At 49.5% G+C, this 18924-nt stretch overlaps 1 protein-coding gene across 1 annotated transcript in view; it reads left to right on the forward strand.

Moving 5' to 3' along the window:
• Positions 1 to 12602: 12602 nt before the first annotated feature.
• The window catches only part of CTNNBIP1 (catenin beta interacting protein 1), a 52555-nt gene continuing 46233 nt past the window's right edge, over positions 12603 to 18924 (forward strand). Inside the window, exon 1 of the mRNA XM_058719169.1 lies at positions 12603 to 12807. The gene's annotated coding sequence lies outside the window, so the exon portion shown is untranslated. The remainder of the gene's footprint in view (positions 12808 to 18924) is intronic.

Genomic DNA, 18924 nt, shown 5'->3' on the forward strand with positions numbered 1-18924 from the left:
AGAAGGTCGAAGGGCTTTCCTGCACGTGCCTTTTCTCAAATTCCTTCAGCTTAAAATATTTAGAGGCACCCTGGGTGGCTCTTGGTTAAACATCTGACTTCGGCTCAGGTCGTGATCTCACTGTTCATGGGTTCGAGGCCCACATCGGGCCCTGTGCTGACGGCTCAGAGCCTGGAGCCCACTTCAGATTCTGTGTCTCCCTCTCTCTCTGCCCCTCCCTTGCTTGCACTATGTCTCTCTCTCTCAAAAAGAAATAAACGTTAAAAATTTTTAAATAAATAAATAAAATATTTAACATGCCAAGGTACCATATTTTGGGCAAGCGGGACCTGAGCCCCATCCCTCCATTTCTAGTCGTAATCCCGCCATTCTGTTCTCCTTTTGTCCCGCGTTGTCGAGTTGCCTTCCAAATGTCCGTGTAGCTGTTTTGTGAAGAGCGGCTATTAAATGTATAGATTGCTTTGAAACCCCGGTGTAAGGAACTGTATAAAAGCTAAATAATACCACTCTCGTTAGAATACAGTATTTTAAATCTCAAAACATGCATTTTAAGAACACTAAATAAAATGGAGGCATTGTGTCGGGCTTGACTAAGGGAAGCTTGTATTCACATTCTAGATATTTGAAGTAAGGGGGAATTAAGAACATAAAGCAGCATTAACCGGGAGTAGCTGACATGGGAAAAGCCTACATTTCTGTTGCTTTTGTTTTTTCCCTTCCCTGGAGGTGCGATAAATTACTTTTTCTGTTATATTTCCTTACTAATGACGTAAGTGCTGCTAAGGAGGCATATAATAAACAACCCAAGACACTCTACGGAAAGAATGTTTCTGAGTTGATGGGAATTTGCGTGCTGATATTACAGGCTGTCGCAGCAGGGTGTCATCAGCTGCAGAAATGGAAGGCACAGTCAAACTAGTCCCTTTATCCTTTCCAGACACTGCAGCCCCTTTAGCATGCTGTTCCTGTGTGTCACTTACCCTGAAAAGACATTAGATGGAAACTGCCTGCTCAGAGTTGTTTTAAAGAGTCACAAGCGTCACCTGGATGCTTGAGGACTCCCTGCCTCCTGTGAGCCTGTCTTCGCTTTCCTAAGAAAGCTTTTCCACTGATTAGTGAAATAAGTGTCCCTCTCTGTTCTGTCTGTACTTAGCCACCAATTAGTAAGATGAGCAGAAACGCTCCCATGCTGAGCCTGCGCTAGGGGCATGGAAGAAGCCGATCGTACTGCGCGATGCCAGCTACATAAGCACCTTTTCATCTCCCAGGAGAGGTTCTCAATAGGTTCGGTCTACCCCCTGGAGCCTGGAGCTATTTCAGTCTAACTACTCATTAAAGTCAACCTAAGATATTGCAGACGCCTTTGGGCTCATTCAGTGAATTGCCGCCACTTGAATTCAGCTAAGAATAGTTCACTTGTACTCCCCAGGGCTGCTTCCAACTTAACCTGAACTTTCCCCTCAGCCTTACACCCCACCAAAAATGTTGATGCCCATAACAAGACTGGCTTCTTTAATTAAAGACCCAGGACAGTTGCTGTGAATATATGCCTAACCGTTAAAACTGAGCCCAAGAATGTGAGCTGAGAAACCAGGCTTTCAGGAAAACCAAACCAAACCAAACCAAACAGGTTTTCTTTTCCCCTCAAAAAAATAAAGTATTTAAGAAACAAAATTATATGGAAACGTGGGTGAGAGTACATAGCACGGTGGTAGATCCATCCCCCATAAATTAGGTACCTGCTAGGACTCTCCTTTCCGTTTGGAACCCACCGTAGAATTGGGAGCTTTGGAACAACTGGCAGAAAAGGGAGCACTCCTGGGCCAGGCGGAGCCAGCCCCGACAGGAAGCGACTCCTCTTGCGTTGACGTGGAAGTAAGTGCAAAAAGGGATCGATTTGTTTCCGAAAACTTGTAAAATCATGCTCCATTGCATCCGTAGACTCCGTGAAAAAACGGAGGTCAGAGACCGACCTGTTTTGTGAATGATCAAAGTAGCTCCAGCTTTATGCCCTGTCCATTAACGGCTTTGGGAAAATTAAAGCAGTTGTTCGGGGCTAGAGCCGGTGGCTGGGGATGAGGAGAGCACTAGCCTCTACCACTGACTTGGTTTCCATCAGAATGGAAAATGCCTTGACCATGCCCACTTTGTTACGCTGGACTATTACTCACCACCGCCTCTTTTGGGCTTGGCCGTGAGACTGGATGTGGCCAATGGAACGTTTATGGAGAGGTCTTGGGTGTGCTTCCACAGTTTGGCTTGGCACTCTTGCCCTTTTGCCATTCATCATAAGAGGAATGGGCAGCCTCGGGTCGAAGGGGAAGGAGGAGACACGAGGAACAGACTTAATCCTAACCTGCAGCTAAGCCCCGCCGATCCCAGCCCAACCCAGCTGAGTCAGTCAACCCATGGTCTTAAGCAGACCCAGCCCAGGCAGTTTGCAGACCCCTGAGCAAAAAATAGAAGTGCTTGTTTCAGCTACTGAGTTTTCAGGTGGTTTGTTATGCAGCCACGGGTGACTGACACATCATTGTTTTCCCATTTTAATCCATTCTCTGTGTTAAACCCATAGTTCTCTTTTACATCTGTTTATTTTTGAGAGACAGAGAGAGACAGCATGAGCAGGGGAGGGGCAGAGAGAGAGGGAGACACAGAATCAGAAGTAGGCTCCAGGCTCCGAGCTGCAGCACAGAGCCCGTCGTGGGGCTCGAACCCATGAACCGTGAGAACATGACCTGAGCCAAAGTTGGACACTCAACCGATTGAGCCACCCAGGTGCCCCATGATAGTATTTTTTTTTTTTTTTTTTTTTTTAAGCAGGCTTCACGTCCAGCACAGAGCCCAACACAGGGCTTGAACTCACAACCCCGAGATCAAGATCTGAGTTGAGATCAGGACGCTTAACTGATTGAGCCACCCAGGTGCCCCATAGTTCTCCTTTTAAATACAAACCCACTGGGGCGCCTGGGTGGCGCAGTCGGTTAAGCGTCCGACTTCAGCCAGGTCACGATCTCGCGGTCCGTGAGTTCGAGCCCCGCGTCAGGCTCTGGGCTGATGGCTCAGAGCCTGGAGCCTGTTTCTGATTCTGTGTCTCCCTCTCTCTCTGCGCCTCCCCCGTTCATGCTCTGTCTCTCTCTGTCCCAAAAATAAATAAAAAACGTTGGAAAAAAAAAAAAATTTAAAAAAAATAAATACAAACCCACCATATCCCATCTTTGCTTAAACATCTCCGTAGTTCTTTTTTTTTTTTTCTAAGTTTATCCATTTTGAGAGAGAGAGAGCAGGAGAGGACAGAGAGAGAGAGCACTCTGCACCATCAGTGTGATATGAAGCCAGATGTGGGGCTTTCACTCACGAACCATGAGATCATGATCTGAAAAGAAATCAAGAGTCGGTCGCTCAACCCACTGAGCCATCCAGGTGCCCCTCTCAGTAGTTCTTATTTTGGAATAAAGACCAAATGGTTAGCATGATCTATAAAGTCCTGTATCATCTGTGCCTGGCCTCTTTCCTGATCACTCTGCACTCAGCCTTCTCTCAGCTGTTTGATCTCACCATGCTTGCTTTTCTCCTCATGGCCTTTTTCTTTCTTTTCTTTTTTTTTAACTTTTTTTTTTAAGTTTATTTATGTTGAGAGAGAGAGAAAGAGAGAGAGAGCATGCACAAGCGGGGGAGGGGCAAAGAGAGGGAGAGAGAGAGAGAATCCCAAGTGGACTCTGCACGAATAGTACAGAGGCTGATGTGGGGCTCGAACTCATGAACTTCGAGATCATGACCTGAGCCAAAGTCAGTCACTTAACCAACTGGGCCATCCAGGTGACCCCCCCCTTTTTTTTTTAAATGATGATTCTCTTTTATTTTAAAGTTTGTTTATTTATTTTGAGAGAGAGAGCGAGCGCGTGTGCACATGCGAAACAATGAGCAGGGGAGGGGCAGAGAGAAGGAGAGATAGAGAAACCCAAGCAGGCTCCACACTGTCAGCACAGAGCCCAATATAGGGCTCGAACCCACAATCTGTGAGATTGTGACCTGAGACAAAATCAGAGTCTGACACCTACCCGCCTGAGCCACCCAGGTGCCCCTCTCCTCATGGGCTTTTTATGAACTGGTCCCCCTGGGGGCTAACCTCTCCTCTCCACTCTTTGCTTAGTTAACTCCTAGTTAAGTAGAAGCTTAAATGTTACATTCCCAAGGAAGTTCTCCTTGACCCCAATGCAAGGTTAGATTCTCAATAATATGGCCTCAAGCCTGTTGAATTTCGCTCTCAGCACTTAACTAGACTTGCAGTGAATTATTCAATTGTGTAACTCATTAGTGTCCTACCCATCATGAGGGCAAGGAAAATATTTGTCTGAATTGCTGCTCTAGCCCCTGCTGAAGGCGATGATGTGCACCTGGGAAGCACTTAATAAACATTCCTTGAACGAGCAGTTGAGTGAAGAGACTAGGCTTGAATAAAAATCAGGGGATGCAGAACAGGTCACATGTGATGTTGAATATCTGAATTAGTTCGATTGAAAGGACTTCAGGACACCTGGGTGGCTCAGTCGTTTGAACACCCGACTCTTGATTTTGGCTCCGGTCGTAGTCCCAGGGTCCCGGAATTGAGCCCAGCATTGGGCTCCACGCTTGAGCCTGCTTGAGATTCCCTCCTTCTCTGTCTCTCTCTGTTTCTCTCTCTGTCTCTCTCTCTGTCTCTCTCTCTCTCTCTCTCTCTCTCTTCCCTTGCATGCCTCTCCCCCACTTGCATGCATGTGCATGCATGCTCTCTCTCCCAAAATAAAAACATAAAAAGAAAGAAAAGTCCTTTGAGAACTTAGTGTAAGAGAGTGTGACTATTGGGACAAAGTAAAAAAAAAAAAAAAAAGACTCCTTCAAAGAAAACACAGTCTCTTGTTAGTCACAGAGCCAAGCTGGATTTCTAAATGTGACTGAATTAGAAATAAAAACTCTGGGGGTACCCGGGTGGATCAGTCGGTTGAGCATCTGACCCTCAATTTCAGCTCAGGTCCTGATCCCAGAGTCACGGGATCAAGCCCCGCATCAGGCTCTGTGCTGAGCATGGAACCTGCTTTGGATTCTCTCTTTCCTCCCCTCAGCCCCTCTCCCTGACTTGCACGTTCTCTCTCTCTCTCTCTCTCTCTCTCTCTCTCTCTCTCTCTCTCTCTCTCTCTCCCTCCCTCTCTCTAAAAGAAAGAAAGGAAGAAAGAAAGAAAGAAAGAAAGAAAGAAAGAAAGAGAAAACTCTGATTATTAGAGGAGACGTCATTAGCAGAGGGATTGACAATGTGGGAAGGTTGGATGGTAGTACAATTACTGTTGAGTTTCGAACAAGTGAGGATTGTCCAAGAATTTGAAAATAAAATCACACTTGTGCCCTTTTGGGTTCTTGGCTTTAGAAATAGTGTCACAGCTTATCTAATAGAGAGACACTGTTCTAGGTATCATGATATAGACAGAGAAACATACCAGGAATGACACGAGCTTTGAAATTTGACGGGAAAATCTCATGAAGGCTTCAGTCCAGCGTACAAAGGAAAGAAAATCAGGGCGGATGGAGCTTCAGCTTTCGAGTCCCAATGTCCTTACCACGACTGAACACGAAAGCCACGTCTCTGGGGGAGCCTTGGGACTCACAGCCTTGGGATTCAGTAGAGCCTGCAAGGACCCCACTGAGCTTCTTGTCAGCCCCATGCCACCCCCCCACCCCACCCCCGTGCCATCTCTGGGGGAAGCCTCTGGAAGCCATTGCACTTTCACGTTCCGGTTTATCCGCAAATACACACAAATATAAGCTGTCTTGTCTTTTTTTCTCTTAAGGGAAACAAGTGGTAAAGAATTTTCAAAAATTCTTCAGCTATATTAAGTCTCTCCGTCAATTTCCCTTGGCTCAGTAACTCGTGCTAATTAAAGTGGTCTCAACAGAGGATCCTAGAGTGCAGCTTCCTTTTTGTTTTCTTTCTTTTTTTTTTTTTTCCTACTTGTGTTGGCTCTCATGTTCTTTGCTTAAATAATTAATAATCATTACTATCCGTTATGCAGCATGTGGGAGAAGAGCGAGTAATCTTGGATCCCAGGACATTTGCATCATGCCTGTCCCTTCTGCAGAAGCTTTCATCTGAGGCTCTTCATTAGCCGGCACCAGGGGGTACATTTGCCGCCCTCGGCCTTCGGTGTTTATTAACTATAAAAAAGAGCCCCATCTGATTCACCAGCTGGGGGCAAACACTGCGGATGGGAAGTAACTTCCCGGAAGAACAGTAATGAAGAGGAGTGGGGGGCGGGGGTGTGCGGAGAAAACGTAAACCACAAAGTTCATTTAGATTCAGCAAATCTCTGCCAGAGCGAAATGCACCGTCTCAGTGTCGGTCACGTTACCGCACAGCCAGACTTCCGTGTCACAAATAGCAAAGGATTTAAGGAGACCCCCGAGCTGGAAAGCAGGAGGGTTCCTAGGCTCGGATGGGTTTGAAATTGTCCACTCTTCAAACCAACCGCGAAGGGCAGGGGCAAAGCCACAGATATTCCACAGTGACAGGCCCGTCTACTTGTTGACATAAGCAAAACTCCGGGGCAGTCTAGACCTCAGGAGGGCGAGGAAGGAAGTGCCTGTCAGGAATGGTCTCCATTCTCCCCCTGACACACTGGTAACATTGCATCATCTACAGACAGGGAACGTGTTGGTACGCGCCCGGGGTGGGGGCGGGGGGGACATGCTGTTTTATTGTTCATTCCCAGACGGTAGAAGTTATTTGCTTTTCGGAATGGTAATTTTTTTTTATACGTAACTGGATGATAACCAGCAGGAAAAAAGGTAATAAACAGACATATGCTTAGAGGCTAATAAGCTGAGTATTTGGATCCAAACTGAAGTTTCACGTTGTTTTGTCTCTCCTAGGTGATCAGAATGTTTCTGCACCGACAAAGTACACTTACAAGACACGTTGGTCTACCGAAACCCTCAGCCAAAGAAATGAGTAATGATTTCTTTCTGTTGTTCCCAAGTGCAATACGAACGGGGTTCTGTGATTGGAGGGTCTACCCGTGCAGAAAGCAACACTCTGGGGACAGGCTGGCAGACAGCCAGATGTTCACAGCTGCGCATAGCCCACTCGTGACACAAAATATGTATATTCACTGATCTACAAAACGCTTTCATCATTGTGTTTAATAATTCCTTATTATCTCTAAAGTAAAATCAAATGACAAGTTATTTGCCAATGGGAGACACAGGAGGAACGGTGCGTGACTGTGGCCCTCTTTGTCTGCTGTGCACTTAGCGCCCTTAGCACTTGCTGTGCTCAGAAAAGTCTGAGCTGTACCAAACGTAAACGGGATGACAAATGCTGGCACCAAAGCAAAAGACAAATTATTTTGGGGTGCCTGGGTGGCTCAGTCGGTTAAGCACCGGACTTCGGCTCAGGTCACGATCTCGTGGTTCGTGGGTTCAAGCCCCGCGTCGGGCTCCGGGCTGACAGCTCAGAGCCTGGAGCCTGCTTTCAGATTCTGTGTCTCCCCTTCTCTCTGTCCCTTCTCAGCTCACACTGTGTCTCTGTCTCCCTCTCACTCAAAAATAAAAAAACGTTAAAAAAAATTTAAGACAAATTATTTTACCTTCTATCTTATTAGAAATTATTAATTAATATTTAAATTTGGGGGGAGGGGCATCTGCATGGCTCAGTCAGTTAAGCGTCTGACTCTTAGTTTCGGCTCAGGTCAAGATCTCAGGGTCTGTGAGTTTGAGCCCTGCGCTCTGTGCTGATAGTGTGGAACCTGCTTGCAATTCTCTCTCTCTCTCTCTCTCTCTCTCTCTCTCTCTCTCTCTCTCTCTCTCCCTGTCTCTCTCTGCCCCTTCTCTGCTCACACTCTGTCTCTCAAAATAAATAAACTTAATAAAATTTAAAGGTATATTTAAATTTTGGTTCTCAAAACACAAAAAGAATTGGTTCTCATTTTTCTTTACTACCAAACCTCATCTTTACGTAGCGGAAGGTCTCCTTCTTTCTCTCGCATTGTCATTCTGTACCTGCTAACCTCGTAGGCAGGAAGGCCCTCTTAAGGGTTAAAACTTGAGGACTACCTGGGGTGCCTGGGTGGCTCAGTCAGTTAATTACCCAACTTTGGTTCAGGTCATGATCTCATGGTTCATGAGTTCGAGCCCCACATCGGGCTCTCTGCTGACAGCATGGAGCTTGCCTCAGATCTTCTGTCCCCCTCTCTTTCTGCCCCTCCCCTGCTTGCACTGTCTCACTCTTCCTCTCTCAAAAAATGAATAACCGGGGCGCCTGGGTGGCGCAGTCGGTTAAGCGTCCGACTTCAGCCAGGTCACGATCTCGCGGTCCGTGAGTTCGAGCCCCGCGTCGGGCTCTGGGCTGATGGCTCGGAGCCTGGAGCCTGTTTCCGATTCTGTGTCTCCCTCTCTCTCTGCCCCTCCCCCGTTCAGCTCTGTCTCTCTCTGTCCCAAAAATAAAAAAAATAAAAAACGTTGAAAAAAAAATTAAAAAAAAAAAAAATGAATAACCATTAAAAAAAAACAAAAAACTTGAGGACCACTCTTGTCATAACTACTTCGCAAAAGCTCTCTTCCCCTGCAGCCTGCTGGGGCTCCCCTGTTGTTTCATCCTTGGCCTACGATTTTTACTGTCACAGTTATCCCTTCGGGATAGAGAGGATAGGGATTTTTTTTTCTCCAGAAACAAGTATTTAAAGAGACACACATGTCTGGGAGCACAGAGGGGCCCTCCCCAAAGCTGAAAGGATAAAATATAGAATCGTAAACGTAAGGAGTGAACAGTGAGGAGGGGGTTGACGGCATTGGAAGTCAGGGGTGGAGATGGGCAAGGAGGGCCGAACTAAAAGGACAGTCCTGGGTGGGGTATCTACACACGTTTTAGTCACGTGTTCGTGTGCTAATATCTGCATGCGCCAGGTACTGTGCTGGGGGCAGGGGGGGTGGTTTGCCGAGACTTCTTACCCTCTTGGAATTTACGGCCATGCCATAAATTATGGCCCCATAACTGGGGCTGGCGTAGGTTAAGCAAAGTCTCTTTAAGGAAGACCAAATGTTCAGTCAGGTGAAGGAGGGAGAAGCGAAGAAAGAGCCACTGAGTCAAAAAGAACTGCACATTTAGAAGTCCTGAAGCGCGAAGGAGCACCCTATGATCCAGGAACAGGGAGGAGGCCTGTGGGAGGCGGGAGCCCCTTCCGTAAAAGCGGCTCAAGATCAGGCTGGAGCCAGATCATGCAGGGCCTTGTAGCCACGCGAAAGATTCTGAATTTCGTCATGAAGATGAAGGGAAGTCCTTGAAGGGCAGAGGACTGACTGACAAGAAGGGTACATTTTAAGAAGGACAGCGGATTGGGGTTGGTAGGGAAAGCCTGGATGTGAGAGCACTTGGAAGCTATTGTTGGAGTCAGGTTGAGAGCTGATGGTGGGTGAACCTGGGCCAAGGGAGTAGAGACGCTGGCAAGTGGGGAGATTCAAGATATGGTTTGGGGGTGCAAACAACACGGACTGGACCTGAGGGACGAAGGAGAGAGGTGGCAAGGATACTTTGGAGCTTCTGACGCAAGCCACTGGGTGAAATGGCCAATTAGTGGCCATTACTCAAGGTGGGGGGCACTGGAGGAGAGGCCGATTTGGGGACCGACTGAGTGTGAGATGCTGTGTGCAGAGCTCGTGCAAGGTCCACTGAAATCGTGGAACACTGTGTTAGAGATCTCCCTTCTTCTCTTCCCCGTTCCCCTTCCCTCCTTCCAAATATTGGTCCCTTTCTCTTTTGTAACATTGCCTCATTCTTTCAGAATGTTCCATGTGGTGTGTGAAAGATGCTACTAACATTGTTGAGGCCATATCCTTATAGCTCTTGATCCAATAGGAAAGAGCTTCCCTTCATTACCAATTCAGAAAGTTTCGGGGAAGGACTCCAATTGGCTCAGCTTGGGACACATCCCGCTTCTTAGCCAGTAGTCAAGAGAATGTAGCACTTGACTGTTCCAGCTTGGATTCCCCTGTTTTGTTTTGTTTGTTTTTGGTTTTTGTGGAGAGGAGAGGGTAGAATACTGTGATTGATAGCCTCATCAGCACCTCAAGGGGGTACAGGGTAGGGAAGAGCAGTTCCCCAAGGGGAAGAGATAGTCCCGGGCTGTCAGAACCAATAGATGTTCCCCTACATCCTAAACTTTCCATGTTTCATTCTAAGACACTACAGATGGGTGAAGCCTGCCCGAGTTAATCCTGAAGTAATACTCTTATCTAGAAAGGCAGGATTTTCTAACTCTCCGCTGACAGAGTAGTTGAGGGACTGTGCTGATGAACTTATTGTAATTTTGAACTATAAAAACAATCGGTTTGGGGTGCCTAGGCAGCTCAGTCGGTTAGGAGTCTGGCTCTTGATCTCAGCTCAGGTCTTGATCATAGAGTCGTGAGTTCAAGCCCTGCAGTGGGCTCGGCACTGGGCAGGAAGCCTACTTAAAAACAAATAAACAAACAAAACCCAAAAAACACAATAGATTTATGAAAAATTTGAAAAAAGGGAAAAAGCGTCCATTATTTCACAGGGATACATTTTTGTTTTATGCATTCCTTTCCACCTTCATCCTTAAGCATGTCTTTCTTTCTTTTTTTTTTTTTAAGTTTTATAATTTATCTTGAGAGAGAGAGGGAGGGGCAGAGAGAGGAGAGAGAATCCCAAGCAGGCTCTGCTCTGTCAGCTTGAAGCCTGATGCCGGGCTCGAACTCATGAGCTGTGAGATCACCACCTGACCCAAAATCAGGAGTCAGATGCTTAACCAACTGAGCCACCCAAGTGCCCCCTTAAGCATGTCTCTTAAAAAATGTAACATTTATAGATTGTGTCTTGAATACCAAGCAGTTTGTTCAGTTTTAATTCATTTGTTGAAACATCAATATTTACAATAAAAATAATTTGAATGTGCACATTTTTCTGCATTGGTGTGCTCTGGGAAACGAAGGATCAGCTAGTACAACGTATTGGCAAATATTGGTTGAGCCCTTGCAACAGCATGGTAGCTGGGACACTAATGAGCATACAGACATGACTAAGACCTATTTCTGGCCTTTGAGTTCATAATCTCATGAGTTTTGATAAAATTAAAATATTCCTCAACTGTAACTAAAATAGTTATTAAATCAAAAGAGTAATATGGACATTACAGAATATGAACACAACAAAGTAAACAAAATATCATCTCATGTCCCTCTTGCACAGGGAAGGGAAGGAAATGTATGGGGTGTGGAAGAAGATGGGATTCTGTTTTCTAACAGGCTAAAGGAAAGGCAGGGAAAGCGAGGCAGGAGGGCTTCTAAAGTGCGGTTAGTGCCACACTATGTAACCGTTAAAATGTTGAAAATGAGGGGCGCCTCGGTGGCTCAGTTGGTTAAGTACCTGATTTGGGCTCAGGAATTAATCTCAGGGTTTGTGAGTTGGAGCCCTGCCTCGGGCTCTGTGCTGACGGCACAGCTCAGAGCCAGGAGCCTGCTTCCGATTCTGTGTCCTCCTCTCTCTCTGCGCCCCCCCCCCCAAAGTAAACCATAAAAAAAAAAAAGAAACTGTTGAAAATTAGAACACTCTTAAAGACACACGTCCCTTTAAAAGGAAAGTGGGTGTTCAAAGCGATTTGCATTTTGCCTAAAATGGGCTGTTTTTCCCTGTACTCTTCTCCAGACAGCCATCTAGCAGCTAGAGTCAGACTTTCTAACAGAAACATTTTAATCATGGACCCTTTCTCCCCAGAAAAATGTACTCCCTACCAAGACACATGATATTTTAAGTTTAACGGACCCACGGAGGTCCATTCCTGGGCCTTCTAGGCTCCGTGGATCCCAGGTTAGACAGGCCTCCAATTCGAGAGTGGGCCTAGTTTCTTCAAAGGTAGCACCGTTCCCAGTTCCACCGCGCCGGAAGACCACGCCTCTGAATGTTTTGCAACCTCGTCCGTTTCAGATTTTTCAGGGGTCCTGGGGAAACCAGCCTCCCCGAGGATTCCGCCCCGTCCGACCGCTCCCATTTTTAAACACAGACTCGTGTGTGGGAGAGGCCATTATTTTTACGGGATCACTATGCTCCCGGAGCAGCCAGGGACAGACACTGTGGCTTTACCGCAGAGCCAGCTTCGTCCTTAACCCGGGCTCCGCCCTCAGACCACCTCCTCCTCGGAGCCCCCGCCCCCCTATCCTTGCCCACCCTCCCCGCCCCCGCTCCGCTCCACCCCTTTGCTCTGAGCGGGGCTGGGCCACCACTCACGACCCAGTTCCACCCGCCCATTTCGTGGCCCCGCCCCAGAACCCCTGGCCCCACCCTCCTCCCGAGCAGCCCAATGAGCGTCCCCGCGCGCGCCCCAGGACCATCCCCGTACGCGGGAGGTCCCGCCCCACGGGCCGGTTTAACCACTGAGCGTGCCCGCACACGCCGGGGCCCCGCCCCGCCTCCAGGCCCCGCCCCCGGCGCCGGCCCTCCTCCCCTCCCCCCCACCCCCGAGGCCTTGCGGTGGCCGCGCCTCCGCCGCCCGTGAGGAGCCAGATGCCGCCCCCTCCGCCGGTCCCTCCCCCGGCGGCCTGGCGCCTCCCTCCCTCCCCGCCGCGGTGACTCACGGAGCGGGAGGCGGAGGCTCTGGCGGCCGCTCCCGCTGCTGCTGCTGCTGCCGCTGCCGCTGCCGCTGCCGCTGCCGCTGCCGCTGCTGCTGCTGCCGCCGCGGCTGCTCCGGCTGAGCGCGCCCCGGAACAGGCCGCCGCGCGCCGTGCACGGACCCGCAGCCCCCGCCGGCCCGGCCGGGTCGGGCGGCCCAGGTAAGCGCCGAGGCCGGCCCGCGCCCGCAGCGCCCGGGCCCGCGCCGCGCCGGGGCTCGGGGGAGCCTCCGGCCCTTTGTCTCCCGGGGAGGGGCCGCGGAGGGCGCCCCCGACCCCTCTCGGACCCCCCGGCTGGCCCCCGGCGCGGCGCCCTGGTCTGGGCCGGGCCTCCTCGCCCCGCCGGGTCGCCGCTGCCTCCCCGCCGCTCGCCGCCCGCGACCCCGCCGCAGACCACCCTGCAGCCGTCCTCACCTCCGCCCAGGGGTCGCCTCCACAGGTGTCCGAGCCACCCACTCTGTTGTTCACCCCACCGCGTCGGCGTGGTTGTCACCGGCTGTCAGCACTCGGGTCCCGCGCCCTCCTGACCCTCCCCTCACCTGCTCCCCACGCTCAGCATCCCGACCCCCTGTATAGAGCCCCTCCATATTTTCCCAAACTAAATGCTGCTGAGGTCTGGCCCCTGGACCGCCCTTCCTCTCTCTGTCTCTGTCTCTCTCGCGCGCGTGTGACTGAGCTGTTTCCTCGTTCCACCTCTCCCGGGGAGTGTTCCTGGACGGTGCACAGTGTAGGCACACGTTTCACCTGTCTGGCGGGTGTCTATGCATACGTGAGCCTGCAAAATGAACCACTGGGAGCCCCAAACTGCACTTGTCACCTCCTTTTCATCATCCCCACCCAGCCACCTTCCTTATTCTTGGACCTGGTAACCAGGGCACATAGATAGGTCTGGACACCCAACCTCGGTGAGGCCCCACACGCCTCCCTCTCTCTTGTGTGCTGACCTCGTCTGAGCAGGTATCTGCTGTGCAGTTAGCCCCTGGGAAGGCCGAGGAGGCTTGTGCTGGCAGCAAATCAAGAGTTTTATGAATAATGAGATCTGTGGCTTGCAGCACCTCCTATCTGAGAATCTAAGCATGCTCTGGCTGTTAATTATTTTGTCTCCTGTCACTCACACAACTTAGGGAAGTGTGCCTGGCCGACTGCTGGGTAAATTGAGGCACAGGGTGTGTCAGGAAGGGACCTGGAGGCAAGTCAGAGTTTGTCCTGAGGTTTTGTTCCCAAGTGCCTTGTGTCTTAGCTCCCTGGGACAAGGACTGAGCTCTTTCTTGTTCCTGACTTTAGACCCTGAGTGATACTCATCTTTGGGGCCATTGAAGTGTTTTCTCTGACTTCAAGCAGCACTTTGAATCATTAAAAAAAAAAAAAAAAAGGTGCAAGCTGTTGATTGTCAGTGTGAGTTTCATGGTTTCCTGATGGAGTTAGTGGGCCTTGTAAATACAAGCTGCCTCTGTAGGATGGAGATTCGTCTGTTCAGCAGTGAGTGCTCCCTATGTGACAGGCACCATGACAAACGGTGGGGCTACAGGAGTGCACGTAGACATAGCCCCCGCCCTCCCATAGCTGACGTTCTAAAGAGGGAGGAGTAAACAAATAAGCAGACAAAATCATTTCAGTGGTGCTGAGTGCTATGAAGAACCAGTTTGGATTTTATTCCAAGTGCAGTTAGAAGCTATTAGAGGATTTTAAGCAGAGAGCTGATAAGGTCTAAGTTTTCCAAGATTGCTCTGGCTGCTGTGTAGAGATCGGATTGTGAGGTGCAAAGGCAGAAGCAGGGATACTGGTCAGACTCCTGCAGCTTCCGGGCGAGAGATGATGGTGGCTTGGAGGAGCAGAATGGTAGCAGTAAAAGTGAAGGGGTGAAATCAGTCTCCTCCCTCCCCCTCCCGCAGGAGAGCTGAGAGCTAAAAAGCAAAACTTCGGAGAACACCGATTCAGATTCCCATGCCTAGCAGATAAGTTTTGGATTATACTCAGGTCTGGCTCAGCGAACCTTACTCAGCACCTGTCGTGAGCCAGGTACTGCGCTAGACTCCAGGGATACAGACATGAACCGGGTGGAGAGGGAGTGTTCTCCACATTACAGCGACATGCTCACAGAGGGATCACCCCCTTCTTGACGGAAGAGGATTTGTGGGTTTCAAAACCAGTTAGAGGGGCGCCTGGGGGGCTCAGTCGGTTGAGCGGCCGACTTCGGCTCAGGTCATGATCTCACGGTCCGTGAGTTTGAATCCCACATCGGGCCCTGTGCCAACGGCTCAGAGCCTGGAGCCTGCTTTGGATTCTGTGTCTCCCTCTTTCTCTGCCCCTCCCGTGCTCACACTCTGTCTCTCTCTCTCTCTCAAAAATAAATAAACGTGAAAAGAAAATTTTTTTTAATTAAAAAATAAAACAACAGAGGTGGAGGGGGCTCTACCAGTGGGCTTCATTCCCGTCTCGGGCTGCACTATTTAAATGGGAGCATTATTATTACCTTGCCGGTGCTGTAAAATGTTGCTCAGGGAGACTGGGACTGTTCTCAGTCTCAGTTGCGAGAACAACTCAGTGGCCGTGCACTTGAACTGTTAACCAGAATAAAACTTGATCTCTTTGCCCGTCCAAATCTGTGCTGTCAGAACACGTCTGAGCTAGAGGACCTTGGGAGTTGTGTAGGCCAGCGCCACCCCCCCTTGCCCCCTCCCCCCGCCTTTCCTGGTTGGGTATCTATGGCCCCTAGAGGCTAAGTAACTCTTGAAATCCCATAGCAGTTTGTACATTTTTTAATGGTACCCGTCACTTCCTACCTGTTTCGGTTCCAAGGGTACCTGCGTGACTCTAAGCTTTCTGAGGCCAGGATCTCCGGGGGATTCATCTTTGGATCCCTCACCACGTCAAGATCAGTACAAAAAATAAACTCATGCAGTATCGGTTGACTTGCCTGGGTGTCCCAGCACCTAAAACCGGGACCCGGGAACCCTGTCCCTGTCTTGACATCAGACCACACTTCCTTGCAGATCCCTCCTCATCCAGGGTGCAGGCAAGGGGTATAGCCAGCAGTGTCCATGTCACTGAGCTCACAGAACAGGGCAGCCCTTCCCTGATGGATCCGCTCTCTCTCCAGCCCTGCCTACAGAGAACAGCTGTGGAGGGTGCTGACCGAGTAGTTATTTGCCATCCAGCAAATATGAAGTGTACCTCTTAATTAGACCATGGACTTTGTACCGAGACTATCTGGGTTTGGATCTTTGTTTCTTTCATCATAAGCTGCGCGATCTTCAGCAAGTAATGTAACCTCTCTGTGCCTCAGTTTCCCCATCTGTAAAATAATAATACTTCAGGGAGTTGTTGGGAGCATTAAATCAGGTAATACCTATTGTGGTGTTTTGTTTTTTTTTTTAATTTTTAATTTAATTTTATTAAAAACTTTCTTTTAATGTTTATTTTTTAGAGAGAGAGAGACAGAGTGCGAGCGGCGAGGGGCAGAGAGAGAGGGAGACACCGAATCTGAAGCAGGCCCATGCTCTGAGCCGTCAGCGCAGGGCCCAAGGTCGGGTTTGAACTCACAAACTGTGAGATCATGACCTGAGCTGAAGTCAGACGCTTAACCGACTGAGCCACCCAAGTGCCCCTCCGCCCCCGCTCCCCACGCTGTGGGTTTTTTTAGAGTTTATTTATTTATTTTTTGAGAGAGAGAGCACGAGTGGGGGAGAGGCAGAGAGAGAGGGAGAGAGAGGATCCCAAGCAGGCTCCACACCGTTAGTGCAGGGCCAGATGTGGGACTCGAACCCATGAACCATGAGATTACGACCTGAGCTGAAATCAAGAGTCAGACACTTAACCAACTGAGCCACCCAGACGCCCCAGGGTGTAATACCTGTATGATGCTTAGAACAGCACTGAGCACTTGTATGTGCTTGAAGTAGTGGTTACTAGTTCACTGTTATTTATTTATCTGTTTCCTACCTGCCACCAGAATTTAAGCTCTTTTCGGGTAGAGATTTTGCCTTTTTTTTTTTTTTTTTGGTTTACTGTTGTAGTCCAGTGCCTAAACTTTATAGGCACTCAGTAAACATTTGTTAAACTGAATGACTTATCGAACAGCTATTATGTGCCAGGCACTGTCGTGGGTGCTGGGGATACAGCCAAGAACAAGACGGCCAAGATGCATGGTCCAACGGAGTTTGTATTCTGGCGGGAGAGACGGGCAGAGGTGGACCAGATAACGCAGGATGGTGAAAAGAGATACAGGGCGAATGAAACAGGGCACTAAGATGGAGATAACCGGGATAAGGGTCAGGGGCTCTAGCTAGCTCTCAGGAGGTGACTTTGAATGGGGACCCAGATGACGGGCAGAGAGGACAGCAGGAGCCACAAGCCCAGTGGGACTGGAATGTGGTGAGAGAGGAGTTGATAGGGGCCGGATCTGCGGCCACGGTGAGGAGTTTGGATTTTACTCCTCGATTCTGCACAGTGGGAATCCATCTGTGCTAGGAGAAAGAGCAGGATGCCAGGAGACCAGTGAATCGGCTCTCCTCGTCCTGGGAAGGCTTTTGGAGGCCAGCAGGCTCGTAGTGTTGAGTTTATTCCCATCAGGTTCCTCATGTCTCTGGCCTAGGTCCCCAGGGGACGTGGGAGCCATCGCCTAGATTAACAAAGGCCCAGATGTGTGTCTCTGTGTCCTGCACATTCCGGTGAGCCTTCTTTTCCCCCTGAGATTGAGGGTTCTCAGTTTCTTGAATTGAATGAATGAGCATCGCCAGCCCTTAGCATCTTGCCCTATATAGCGGCATGGCCTGTGTCCTCTGCTCCTGTCTGCATGAGTTAGAGCTTCTTATGTTGGTAGTGTCACTAAAGTAACATTGGAGCTTTGCCACACACATATGTGTCACAGCGTCTTTGTTGGGGGTATACGGGCATTGACCGGGTAGCTTTCCTCCCTCGCCCCCCACCCCTCCACCCTTCTCTTCCAGTCCCCGCTGAGGATCACCAGGCCCTCTGTAGAGGGGCAGGCCACGCTGTCACCTCTGACGCCTCCTGTTTGATCACTTGATCGGGAACGCGGTGGTACCTAGAAAGCCTCGGCCGTCTTTGGTCTGGGCTGAGTGGGGTTGGGAAGCTTAGCAGAGCACTCCGAAATGGCATTTAAAACGCAGGGGTCCAGCTCACCAGGAATCCGGAGCTGGCCTCTTTAGCCTGGGTGCTGTGGCAGCTTTTCAGACCCTCACTCGGGCCTCCCCCCTTGTCAGGTGGTGTTCACAGTGCCACTAGCTCCGCTAACCTTGAGAGGTCAACACGAGTTAGTAGGGGGAATCCAAACTTGGTGTTGCAGGTCACTTTCAGGCTCCTGGGACATTTTATTGGCAGAATCCAAAATGCCTGTTAGTCATACGTCATCTGTAGCCTTGTAAAAACTAAACCCAGAGTGGGTACAACCCTTTTCCCAAGTCACTTTTTTTTTTTTTTTTTTCTTTCAACGAGAGTGACACGTGCTCATTTAGGAAACGGATAGAAGTGCCGTCTGACGTCCACTGTCTCACTTAACCCTCGGCCTACTTTCTGAGATAACGCGCTTAGTACCATTTTACATACTCGGGAGCTGGGGCCCGGAAGGGTTAAGTAACTTGCTAGAGATCAAGCTAATCGGGAACAGAGTCGGGATTCAAACCCAGGCAGTGTGTCTTCTGAGCACAAGCTCAGAGCCCCATGTGAGATACTGCTTCTCAACAGAAACAACAGAGAAGGGAAAAAAAAAAAAAAATCTCTTCAGCCCAGCGTGGGTGACTGTTAGGGTGGCCAGAGTTAGCTCACTGGCTGCTGCAAAGAGTTTGAATCCTACGCCCTTTCCCTGTCTCATCTGACCTTGGGCAAGCTAATTAACCTCCCTTTGCCTTACTTTCCCCAACTGTAAATGGGGATAATGATACTTACACCTTCATAGCTCCCAGGGGCATTGTGATGTTTGAGCCAAAGTGCTTTTGAACTTCTTTTATGAAAGGGCACCGAGCACCAATTGCTGTTACACTTGGTTATTAAAGACCTATTAGTTCCTGATCCTCCAGGAAGCCTCGTTAAAAGGGGAAGACAACAGTCCACAGAGGGAGAGGTGTCCTTCCAATGGTGGGCACAGCTGGACCAAAGGATCGGTCCTGGTTTCTTAGGGACTGAGGGTCATGAATGTTTCTCCATTTTTCCTGGTTGTGTTGTATCGTATAAGCTTCTGTAAGCAGGTCTGTACACGGTGCATCGCGGCACAATCGAGGGCTGCTGATGGCAAGGCAGAGAAGGGGGTTAAAGGGCTTG

Source organism: Neofelis nebulosa, chromosome 2 (assembly GCF_028018385.1).
Source record: "Neofelis nebulosa isolate mNeoNeb1 chromosome 2, mNeoNeb1.pri, whole genome shotgun sequence".
Taxonomy (NCBI): domain Eukaryota; kingdom Metazoa; phylum Chordata; class Mammalia; order Carnivora; family Felidae; genus Neofelis; species Neofelis nebulosa.